This window comes from Pan paniscus, chromosome 18 (genome assembly GCF_029289425.2).
Source record: "Pan paniscus chromosome 18, NHGRI_mPanPan1-v2.0_pri, whole genome shotgun sequence".
Classification (NCBI taxonomy): Eukaryota; Metazoa; Chordata; class Mammalia; order Primates; family Hominidae; genus Pan; species Pan paniscus.
In genome coordinates, this window is record NC_073267.2 from 52,907,033 (window position 1) to 52,920,336 (window position 13,304).

Consider the following 13,304-nt stretch of genomic DNA (forward strand, 5'->3'; position numbering starts at 1 on the left):
TTGGACCTCTCTGAGGCCTTCGTTGGAAACGGGATTTCTTGATATAGTCCTAGACAGAAGAATTCTCAGTAACTTCTTTGTGCTGTGTGTATTATACACACAGAGTTGAACCTTCCTTTAGAGAGAGCAGATTTGAAACCCTCTTTTTGTGGAATTTGCAAGTGGAGATTCCAAGCGATTTAAGGTCAATGGAAGAAAAGGAAATATGTTCGTATAAAAACTAGACAGAATCATTCTCAGAAACTGCTTTGTGATGTGTGTATTCAGCTCACAGAATTTAACTTTTCTTTTCATAGAGCAGTTGGGAAACACTCCGTTTGTATTGTGTGCAAGTGTATATTTTGACATCCTTGAGGCCTTCGTTGGAAACGGGATTTCTTCATATAATGCGAGACAGAAGAATTATCAGTAAGTTCCTTGTGTTGTGTGTATTCAACTCACAGAGTTGAACCTTCATTTAGACAGAGCAGATTTGAAACACTCTTTTTGTGGAATTTGCAATTGGAGATTTCAATCGCTTTGAGGCCAATTGTAGAAAAGGAAATATCCTCGCATAAAAACTAGACAGAATCAGTTTCATAGACTGCTTTGTGATGTGTGCGTTTAACTCACAGAGTTTAACCTTTCTTTTCATACTGCAGTTTGGAAGCACTCTTTTTGTAACGTCTGCAACTGGATATTTGGACGTCTTTGAGGCCTTCGTTGGAAACGGGATTTCTTGATATAGTGCTAGACAGAAAAATTCTCAGGAACTTCTTTGTGCTGTGGGTATTCAACTCACAGTGTTGAACCTTCCTTTAGAGAGAGCAGATTTGAAACCCTCTTTTTGTGGAATTTGCAAGTGGAGATTTCAAGCGATTTAAGGACAATGGAATAAAAGGAAATATCTTCGTATGAAAACTAGACAGAATCATTCTCAGAAACTGCTTTGTGATGTGTGCGTTCAACTCACAGAGTTTAACTTTTGTTTTCATAGAGCAGTTGGGAAACACTCTGTTTGTATTGTCTGCAAGTGGATACTTGGACCTCCTTGAGGCCTTCGTTGGAAAGGGGATTTCTTCATATAATGCTAGACAGAAGAATTCTCAGTGAGTTCCTTGTGTTGTGTGTATTCAATTCACAGAGTTGAACCTTCATTTGGACAGAGCAGATTTGAAACACTCTTTTTGTGGAATTTGAAAGTGGAGATTTCAAGCGCTTTGAGGTCAATTGTGGAAAAGGAAATATCTTCGCATAAAAACTAGACAGAATCAATTTCAGAGACTGCTTTGTGATGTGTGTGTTTAACTCACAGAGTTTACCCTTTCTTTTCATACAGTAGTTTGGAAGCACTCAGTTTGTAACGTCTGCAACTGGATATTTGGACCTCTCTGAGGCCTTCGTTGGAAACGGGATTTCTTGATATAGTGCTAGACAGAAAATTTCTCAGTAACTTCTTTGTGCTGTGTGTATTCAACTCACAGAGTTGAACTTTCCTATAGAGAGCAGATTTGAAACCCTCTTTTTGTGGAATTTGCAAGTGGAGATTTCAAGCGATTTAATGTCAGTGGTAGAAAAGGAAATATCTTCTTATAGAAACTAGACAGAATCATTCTGAGAAACTGCTTTGTGATGTGTGCGTTCAACTCACAGAGTTTAACCTTTCTTTTCATAGAGCAGTTGGGAAACACGCTGTTTGTACAGTCTGCAAGTGGATATTTGGACCTCCTTGAGGCCTTCGTTGGAAACGGTAATTCTTCATATAATGCTTGACAGAAGAATTCTCAGTGAGTATATTGTGTTGTGTGTATTCAACTCACAGAGTTGAAACTTCAATTAGACAGTGCAGATTTGAAACACTCTTTTTTTGGAATTGGCAAGTGGAGATTTCAAGCGCTTTGAGGCCCATGGTAGAAAAGGAAATATCTTTGTATAAAAACTAGACAGAATCATTCTCAGAAACTGCTTTGTGATGTGCGCGTTCAACTCACAGAGCTAAACCTTTCTTTTCGTAGAGCAGTTGGGAAACACTCTGTTTGTATAGTCTGCAAGTGGATATTTGGACCTCCTTGAGGCCTTCGTTGGAAACGGGATTTCTTCATATAATGCTTGACAGAAGAAATCTCAGTAACTTCCTTGTGTTGAGTGTATTCAACTCACAGAGTTGAACCTTCATTTACACAGAGCAGATTTGAAACACTCTTATTGTGGAATTTGCAAGTGGAGATTTCAAGTGCTTTGAGACCAAAGGTAGAAAAGGAAATATCTTCGTATAAAAACTAGACAGAATCAGTTTCAGAAACTGCTTTGTGATGTGTGCGTTCAACTCACAGATCTTAACCTTTCTTTGCATACAGCAGTTTGGAAACACTCTGATTGTAAAGTCTGCAACTGGATATTTGGACCTCTCTGAGGCCTTCGTTGGAAACGGGATTTCTTGATATAGTCCTAGACAGAAGAATTCTCAGTAACTTCTTTGTGCTGTGTGTATTATACACACAGAGTTGAACCTTCCTTTAGAGAGAGCAGATTTGAAACCCTCTTTTTGTGGAATTTGCAAGTGGAGATTCCAAGCGATTTAAGGTCAATGGAAGAAAAGGAAATATGTTCGTATGAAAACTAGACAGAATCATTCTCAGAAACTGCTTTGTGATGTGTGTATTCAGCTCACAGAATTTAACTTTTCTTTTCATAGAGCAGTTGGGAAACACTCCGTTTGTATTATCTGCAAGTGTATATTTTGACATCCTTGAGGCCTTCGTTGGAAACGGGATTTCTTCATATAATGCGAGACAGAAGAATTATCAGTAAGTTCCTTGTGTTGTGTGTATTCAACTCACAGAGTTGAACCTTCATTTAGACAGAGCAGATTTGAAACACTCTTTTTGTGGAATTTGCAATTGGAGATTTCAATCGCTTTGAGGCCAATTGTAGAAAAGGAAATATCCTCGCATAAAAACTAGACAGAATCAGTTTCATAGACTGCTTTGTGATGGGTGCGTTTACCTCACAGAGTTTAACCTTTCTTTTCATACTGCAGTTTGGAAGCACTCTTTTTGTAACGTCTGCAACTGAATATTTGGACGTCTTTGAGGCCTTCGTTGGAAACGGGATTTCTTGATATAGTGCTAGACAGAAAAATTCTCAGGATCTTCTTTGTGCCTTGGGTATTCAACTCACAGAGTTGAACCTTCCTTTAGAGAGAGCAGATTTGAAACCCTCTTTTTGTGGAATTTGCAAGTGGAGATTTCAAGCGATTTAAGGTCAACGGTAGAAAAGGAAGTATCTTCTTATAAAAAATAGAGAGAATCATTCTCAGAAACTGCTTTGTGATGTGTGCGTTCAACTCACAGAGTTTAACCTTTCTTTTCATAGAGCAGTTGGGAAACACGCTGTTTGTACAGTCTGCAAGTGGATATTTCGACCTCCTTGAGGCCTTCGTTGGAAACGGTAATTCTTCATATAATGCTTGACAGAAGAATTCTCAGTGAGTATATTGTGTTGTGTGTATTCAACTCACAGAGTTGAAACTTCAATTAGACAGTGCAGATTTGAAACACTCTTTTTTTGGAATTGGCAAGTGGAGATTTCAAGCGCTTTGAGGCCCATGGTAGAAAAGGAAATATCTTTGTATAAAACTAGACAGAATCATTCTCAGAAACTGCTTTGTGATGTGTGCGTTCAACTCACAGAGTTTAACCTTTCTTTTCATAGAGCAGTTGGGAAACACGCTGTTTGTACAGTCTGCAAGTGGATATTTGGACCTCCTTGAGGCCTTCGTTGGAAACGGTAATTCTTCATATAATGCTTGACAGAAGAATTCTCAGTGAGTATATTGTGTTGTGTGTATTCAACTCACAGAGTTGAAACTTCAATTAGACAGTGCAGATTTGAAACACTCTTTTTTTGGAATTGGCAAGTGGAGATTTCAAGCGCTTTGAGGCCCATGGTAGAAAAGGAAATATCTTTGTATAAAAACTAGACAGAATCATTCTCAGAAACTGCTTTGTGATGTGCGCGTTCAACTCACAGAGCTAAACCTTTCTTTTCGTAGAGCAGTTGGGAAACACTCTGTTTGTATAGTCTGCAAGTGGATATTTGGACCTCCTTGAGGCCTTCGTTGGAAACGGGATTTCTTCATATAATGCTTGACAGAAGAAATCTCAGTAACTTCCTTGTGTTGAGTGTATTCAACTCACAGAGTTGAACCTTCATTTACACAGAGCAGATTTGAAACACTCTTATTGTGGAATTTGCAAGTGGAGATTTCAAGTGCTTTGAGACCAAAGGTAGAAAAGGAAATATCTTCGTATAAAAACTAGACAGAATCAGTTTCAGAAACTGCTTTGTGATGTGTGCGTTCAACTCACAGATCTTAACCTTTCTTTGCATACAGCAGTTTGGAAACACTCTGATTGTAAAGTCTGCAACTGGATATTTGGACCTCTCTGAGGCCTTCGTTGGAAACGGGATTTCTTGATATAGTCCTAGACAGAAGAATTCTCAGTAACTTCTTTGTGCTGTGTGTATTATACACACAGAGTTGAACCTTCCTTTAGAGAGAGCAGATTTGAAACCCTCTTTTTGTGGAATTTGCAAGTGGAGATTCCAAGCGATTTAAGGTCAATGGAAGAAAAGGAAATATGTTCGTATGAAAACTAGACAGAATCATTCTCAGAAACTGCTTTGTGATGTGTGTATTCAGCTCACAGAATTTAACTTTTCTTTTCATAGAGCAGTTGGGAAACACTCCGTTTGTATTATCTGCAAGTGTATATTTTGACATCCTTGAGGCCTTCGTTGGAAACGGGATTTCTTCATATAATGCGAGACAGAAGAATTATCAGTAAGTTCCTTGTGTTGTGTGTATTCAACTCACAGAGTTGAACCTTCATTTAGACAGAGCAGATTTGAAACACTCTTTTTGTGGAATTTGCAATTGGAGATTTCAATCGCTTTGAGGCCAATTGTAGAAAAGGAAATATCCTCGCATAAAAACTAGACAGAATCAGTTTCATAGACTGCTTTGTGATGTGTGCGTTTAACTCACAGAGTTTAACCTTTCTTTTCATACTGCAGTTTGGAAGCACTCTTTTTGTAACGTCTGCAACTGGATATTTGGACGTCTTTGAGGCCTTCGTTGGAAACGGGATTTCTTGATATAGTGCTAGACAGAAAATTTCTCAGGATCTTCTTTGTGCCTTGGGTATTCAACTCACAGAGTTGAACCTTCCTTTAGAGAGAGCAGATTTGAAACCCTCTTTTTGTGGAATTTGCAAGTGGAGATTTCAAGCGATTTAAGGTCAACGGTAGAAAAGGAAGTATCTTCGTATAAAAAATAGAGAGAATCATTCTCAGAAACTGCTTTGTGATGTGTGCGTTCAACTCACAGAGTTTAACCTTTCTTTTCATAGAGCAGTTGGGAAACACGCTGTTTGTACAGTCTGCAAGTGGATATTTGGACCTCCTTGAGGCCTTCGTTGGAAACGGTAATTCTTCATATAATGCTTGACAGAAGAATTCTCAGTGAGTATATTGTGTTGTGTGTATTCAACTCACAGAGTTGAAACTTCAATTAGACAGTGCAGATTTGAAACACTCTTTTTTTGGAATTGGCAAGTGGAGATTTCAAGCGCTTTGAGGCCCATGGTAGAAAAGGAAATATCTTTGTATAAAACTAGACAGAATCATTCTCAGAAACTGCTTTGTGATGTGCGCGTTCAACTCACAGAGCTAAACCTTTCTTTTCGTAGAGCAGTTGGGAAACACTCTGTTTGTATAGTCAGCAAGTGGATATTTGGACCTCCTTGAGGCCTTCGTTGGAAACGGGATTTCTTCATATAATGCTTGACAGAAGAAATCTCAGTAACTTCCTTGTGTTGAGTGTATTCAACTCACAGAGTTGAACCTTCATTTACACAGAGCAGATTTGAAACACTCTTATTGTGGAATTTCCAAGTGGAGATTTCAAGTGCTTTGAGACCAAAGGTAGAAAAGGAAATATCTTCGTATAAAAACTAGACAGAATCAGTTTCAGAAACTGCTTTGTGATGTGTGCGTTCAACTCACGGATCTTAACCTTTCTTTGCATACAGCAGTTTGGAAACACTCTGATTGTAAAGTCTGCAACTGGATATTTGGACCTCTCTGTGGCCTTCGTTGGAAACGGGATTTCTTGATATAGTGCTAGACAGAAGAATACTCTGTAACTTCTTTGTTCTGTGTGTATTATACTCACAGATTTGAACCTTCCTTTAGAGAGAGCAGATTTGAAACCCTCTTTTTGTGCAATTTGCAAATGGAGATTTCAAGCGATTTAAGGACAATGGAAGTAAAGGAAATATCTTCGTATAAAAACTAGACAGAATCATTCTCAGAAACTGCTTTGTGATGTGTGCGTTCAACTCACAGAGTTTAACTTTTCTTTTCATAGAGCAGTTGGGAAACACTCTGTTTGTATTGTCTGCAAGTGGATATTTGGACCTCCTTGAGGCCTTCGTTGGAAAGGGGATTTCTTCATATAATGCTAGACAGAAGAATTCTCAGTAAGTTTCTTGTGTTGTGTGTATTCAATTCACAGAGTTGAACCTTCATTTAGACAGAGCAGATTTGAAACACTCTTTCTGTGGGATTTGCAAGTGCAGATTTCAAGCACTTTGAGACCTATGGTAGAAAAGGAAATATCTTCGTATAAAAACTAGACAGAATCAGTTTCAGAAACTGCTTTGTGATGTGTGCGTTCAACTCACAGATCTTAACCTTTCTTTGCATACAGCAGTTTGGAAACACTCTGATTGTAAAGTCTGCAACTGGATATTTGGACCTCTCTGAGGCCTTCGTTGGAAACGGGATTTCTTGATATAGTCCTAGACAGAAGAATTCTCAGTAACTTCTTTGTGCTGTGTGTATTATACACACAGAGTTGAACCTTCCTTTAGAGAGAGCAGATTTGAAACCCTCTTTTTGTGGAATTTGCAAGTGGAGATTCCAAGCGATTTAAGGTCAATGGAAGAAAAGGAAATATGTTCGTATAAAAACTAGACAGAATCATTCTCAGAAACTGCTTTGTGATGTGTGTATTCAGCTCACAGAATTTAACTTTTCTTTTCATAGAGCAGTTGGGAAACACTCCGTTTGTATTGTGTGCAAGTGTATATTTTGACATCCTTGAGGCCTTCGTTGGAAACGGGATTTCTTCATATAATGCGAGACAGAAGAATTATCAGTAAGTTCCTTGTGTTGTGTGTATTCAACTCACAGAGTTGAACCTTCATTTAGACAGAGCAGATTTGAAACACTCTTTTTGTGGAATTTGCAATTGGAGATTTCAATCGCTTTGAGGCCAATTGTAGAAAAGGAAATATCCTCGCATAAAAACTAGACAGAATCAGTTTCATAGACTGCTTTGTGATGTGTGCGTTTAACTCACAGAGTTTAACCTTTCTTTTCATACTGCAGTTTGGAAGCACTCTTTTTGTAACGTCTGCAACTGGATATTTGGACGTCTTTGAGGCCTTCGTTGGAAACGGGATTTCTTGATATAGTGCTAGACAGAAAAATTCTCAGGAACTTCTTTGTGCTGTGGGTATTCAACTCACAGTGTTGAACCTTCCTTTAGAGAGAGCAGATTTGAAACCCTCTTTTTGTGGAATTTGCAAGTGGAGATTTCAAGCGATTTAAGGACAATGGAATAAAAGGAAATATCTTCGTATAAAAACTAGACAGAATCATTCTCAGAAACTGCTTTGTGATGTGTGCGTTCAACTCACAGAGTTTAACTTTTGTTTTCATAGAGCAGTTGGGAAACACTCTGTTTGTATTGTCTGCAAGTGGATACTTGGACCTCCTTGAGGCCTTCGTTGGAAAGGGGATTTCTTCATATAATGCTAGACAGAAGAATTCTCAGTGAGTTCCTTGTGTTGTGTGTATTCAATTCACAGAGTTGAACCTTCATTTGGACAGAGCAGATTTGAAACACTCTTTTTGTGGAATTTGAAAGTGGAGATTTCAAGCGCTTTGAGGTCAATTGTGGAAAAGGAAATATCTTCGCATAAAAACTAGACAGAATCAATTTCAGAGACTGCTTTGTGATGTGTGTGTTTAACTCACAGAGTTTACCCTTTCTTTTCATACAGTAGTTTGGAAGCACTCAGTTTGTAACGTCTGCAACTGGATATTTGGACCTCTCTGAGGCCTTCGTTGGAAACGGGATTTCTTGATATAGTGCTAGACAGAAAATTTCTCAGTAACTTCTTTGTGCTGTGTGTATTCAACTCACAGAGTTGAACTTTCCTATAGAGAGCAGATTTGAAACCCTCTTTTTGTGGAAATTGCAAGTGGAGATTTCAAGCGATTTAATGTCAGTGGTAGAAAAGGAAATATCTTCTTATAGAAACTAGACAGAATCATTCTGAGAAACTGCTTTGTGATGTGTGCGTTCAACTCACAGAGTTTAACCTTTCTTTTCATAGAGCAGTTGGGAAACACGCTGTTTGTACAGTCTGCAAGTGGATATTTGGACCTCCTTGAGGCCTTCGTTGGAAACGGTAATTCTTCATATAATGCTTGACAGAAGAATTCTCAGTGAGTATATTGTGTTGTGTGTATTCAACTCACAGAGTTGAAACTTCAATTAGACAGTGCAGATTTGAAACACTCTTTTTTTGGAATTGGCAAGTGGAGATTTCAAGCGCTTTGAGGCCCATGGTAGAAAAGGAAATATCTTTGTATAAAAACTAGACAGAATCATTCTCAGAAACTGCTTTGTGATGTGCGCGTTCAACTCACAGAGCTAAACCTTTCTTTTCGTAGAGCAGTTGGGAAACACTCTGTTTGTATAGTCTGCAAGTGGATATTTGGACCTCCTTGAGGCCTTCGTTGGAAACGGGATTTCTTCATATAATGCTTGACAGAAGAAATCTCAGTAACTTCCTTGTGTTGAGTGTATTCAACTCACAGAGTTGAACCTTCATTTACACAGAGCAGATTTGAAACACTCTTATTGTGGAATTTGCAAGTGGAGATTTCAAGTGCTTTGAGACCAAAGGTAGAAAAGGAAATATCTTCGTATAAAAACTAGACAGAATCAGTTTCAGAAACTGCTTTGTGATGTGTGCGTTCAACTCACAGATCTTAACCTTTCTTTGCATACAGCAGTTTGGAAACACTCTGATTGTAAAGTCTGCAACTGGATATTTGGACCTCTCTGAGGCCTTCGTTGGAAACGGGATTTCTTGATATAGTCCTAGACAGAAGAATTCTCAGTAACTTCTTTGTGCTGTGTGTATTATACACACAGAGTTGAACCTTCCTTTAGAGAGAGCAGATTTGAAACCCTCTTTTTGTGGAATTTGCAAGTGGAGATTCCAAGCGATTTAAGGTCAATGGAAGAAAAGGAAATATGTTCGTATGAAAACTAGACAGAATCATTCTCAGAAACTGCTTTGTGATGTGTGTATTCAGCTCACAGAATTTAACTTTTCTTTTCATAGAGCAGTTGGGAAACACTCCGTTTGTATTATCTGCAAGTGTATATTTTGACATCCTTGAGGCCTTCGTTGGAAACGGGATTTCTTCATATAATGCGAGACAGAAGAATTATCAGTAAGTTCCTTGTGTTGTGTGTATTCAACTCACAGAGTTGAACCTTCATTTAGACAGAGCAGATTTGAAACACTCTTTTTGTGGAATTTGCAATTGGAGATTTCAATCGCTTTGAGGCCAATTGTAGAAAAGGAAATATCCTCGCATAAAAACTAGACAGAATCAGTTTCATAGACTGCTTTGTGATGTGTGCGTTTAACTCACAGAGTTTAACCTTTCTTTTCATACTGCAGTTTGGAAGCACTCTTTTTGTAACGTCTGCAACTGAATATTTGGACGTCTTTGAGGCCTTCGTTGGAAACGGGATTTCTTGATATAGTGCTAGGCAGAAAAGTTCTCAGGATCTTCTTTGTGCCTTGGGTATTCAACTCACAGAGTTGAACCTTCCTTTAGAGAGAGCAGATTTGAAACCCTCTTTTTGTGGAATTTGCAAGTGGAGATTTCAAGCGATTTAAGGTCAACGGTAGAAAAGGAAGTATCTTCTTATAAAAAATAGAGAGAATCATTCTCAGAAACTGCTTTGTGATGTGTGCGTTCAACTCACAGAGTTTAACCTTTCTTTTCATAGAGCAGTTGGGAAACACGCTGTTTGTACAGTCTGCAAGTGGATATTTGGACCTCCTTGAGGCCTTCGTTGGAAACGGTAATTCTTCATATAATGCTTGACAGAAGAATTCTCAGTGAGTATATTGTGTTGTGTGTATTCAACTCACAGATTTGAAACTTCAATTAGACAGTGCAGATTTGAAACACTCTTTTTTTGGAATTGGCAAGTGGAGATTTCAAGCGCTTTGAGGCCCATGGTAGAAAAGGAAATATCTTTGTATAAAACTAGACAGAATCATTCTCAGAAACTGCTTTGTGATGTGTGCGTTCAACTCACAGAGTTTAACCTTTCTTTTCATAGAGCAGTTGGGAAACACGCTGTTTGTACAGTCTGCAAGTGGATATTTGGACCTCCTTGAGGCCTTCGTTGGAAACGGTAATTCTTCATATAATGCTTGACAGAAGAATTCTCAGTGAGTATATTGTGTTGTGTGTATTCAACTCACAGAGTTGAAACTTCAATTAGACAGTGCAGATTTGAAACACTCTTTTTTTGGAATTGGCAAGTGGAGATTTCAAGCGCTTTGAGGCCCATGGTAGAAAAGGAAATATCTTTGTATAAAAACTAGACAGAATCATTCTCAGAAACTGCTTTGTGATGTGCGCGTTCAACTCACAGAGCTAAACCTTTCTTTTCGTAGAGCAGTTGGGAAACACTCTGTTTGTATAGTCTGCAAGTGGATATTTGGACCTCCTTGAGGCCTTCGTTGGAAACGGGATTTCTTCATATAATGCTTGACAGAAGAAATCTCAGTAACTTCCTTGTGTTGAGTGTATTCAACTCACAGAGTTGAACCTTCATTTACACAGAGCAGATTTGAAACACTCTTATTGTGGAATTTGCAAGTGGAGATTTCAAGTGCTTTGAGACCAAAGGTAGAAAAGGAAATATCTTCGTATAAAAACTAGACAGAATCAGTTTCAGAAACTGCTTTGTGATGTGTGCGTTCAACTCACAGATCTTAACCTTTCTTTGCATACAGCAGTTTGGAAACACTCTGATTGTAAAGTCTGCAACTGGATATTTGGACCTCTCTGAGGCCTTCGTTGGAAACGGGATTTCTTGATATAGTCCTAGACAGAAGAATTCTCTGTAACTTCTTTGTGCTGTGTGTATTATACACACAGAGTTGAACCTTCCTTTAGAGAGAGCAGATTTGAAACCCTCTTTTTGTGGAATTTGCAAGTGGAGATTCCAAGCGATTTAAGGTCAATGGAAGAAAAGGAAATATGTTCGTATGAAAACTAGACAGAATCATTCTCAGAAACTGCTTTGTGATGTGTGTATTCAGCTCACAGAATTTAACTTTTCTTTTCATAGAGCAGTTGGGAAACACTCCGTTTGTATTATCTGCAAGTGTATATTTTGACATCCTTGAGGCCTTCGTTGGAAACGGGATTTCTTCATATAATGCGAGACAGAAGAATTATCAGTAAGTTCCTTGTGTTGTGTGTATTCAACTCACAGAGTTGAACCTTCATTTAGACAGAGCAGATTTGAAACACTCTTTTTGTGGAATTTGCAATTGGAGATTTCAATCGCTTTGAGGCCAATTGTAGAAAAGGAAATATCCTCGCATAAAAACTAGACAGAATCAGTTTCATAGACTGCTTTGTGATGTGTGCGTTTAACTCACAGAGTTTAACCTTTCTTTTCATACTGCAGTTTGGAAGCACTCTTTTTGTAACGTCTGCAACTGAATATTTGGACGTCTTTGAGGCCTTCGTTGGAAACGGGATTTCTTGATATAGTGCTAGACAGAAAAATTCTCAGGATCTTCTTTGTGCTGTGGGTATTCAACTCACAGAGTTGAACCTTCCTTTAGAGAGAGCAGATTTGAAACCCTCTTTTTGTGGAATTTGCAAGTGGAGATTTCAAGCGATTTAAGGTCAACGGTAGAAAAGGAAGTATCTTCGTATAAAAAATAGAGAGAATCATTCTCAGAAACTGCTTTGTGATGTGTGCGTTCAACTCACAGAGTTTAACCTTTCTTTTCATAGAGCAGTTGGGAAACACGCTGTTTCTACAGTCTGCAAGTGGATATTTGGACCTCCTTGAGGCCTTCGTTGGAAACGGTAATTCTTCATATAATGCTTGACAGAAGAATTCTCAGTGAGTATATTGTGTTGTGTGTATTCAACTCACAGAGTTGAAACTTCAATTAGACAGTGCAGATTTGAAACACTCTTTTTTTGGAATTGGCAAGTGGAGATTTCAAGCGCTTTGAGGCCCATGGTAGAAAAGGAAATATCTTTGTATAAAACTAGACAGAATCATTCTCAGAGACTACTTTGTGATGTGCGCGTTCAACTCACAGAGCTAAACCTTTCTTTTCGTAGAGCAGTTGGGAAACACTCTGTTTGTATAGTCAGCAAGTGGATATTTGGACTTCCTTGAGGCCTTCGTTGGAAACGGGATTTCTTCATATAATGCTTGACAGAAGAAATCTCAGTAACTTCCTTGTGTTGAGTGTATTCAACTCACAGAGTTGAACCTTCATTTACACAGAGCAGATTTGAAACACTCTTATTGTGGAATTTGCAAGTGGAGATTTCAAGTGCTTTGAGACCAAAGGTAGAAAAGGAAATATCTTCGTATAAAAACTAGACAGAATCAGTTTCAGAAACTGCTTTGTGATGTGTGCGTTCAACTCACAGATCTTAACCTTTCTTTGCATACAGCAGTTTGGAAACACTCTGATTGTAAAGTCTGCAACTGGATATTTGGACCTCTCTGAGGCCTTCGTTGGAAACGGGATATCTTGATATAGTGCTAGACAGAAGAATTCTCTGTAACTTCTTTGTTCTGTGTGTATTATACTCACAGAGTTGAACCTTCCTTTAGAGAGAGCAGATTTGAAACCCTCTTTTTGTGCAATTTGCAAATGGAGATTTCAAGCGATTTAAGGACAATGGAAGAAAAGGAAATATCTTCGTATAAAAACTAGACAGAATCATTCTCAGAAACTGCTTTGTGATGTGTGCGTTCAACTCACAGAGTTTAACTTTTCTTTTCATAGAGCAGTTGGGAAACACTCTGTTTGTATTGTCTGCAAGTGGATATTTGGACCTCCTTGAGGCCTTCGTTGGAAAGGGGATTTCTTCATATAATGCTA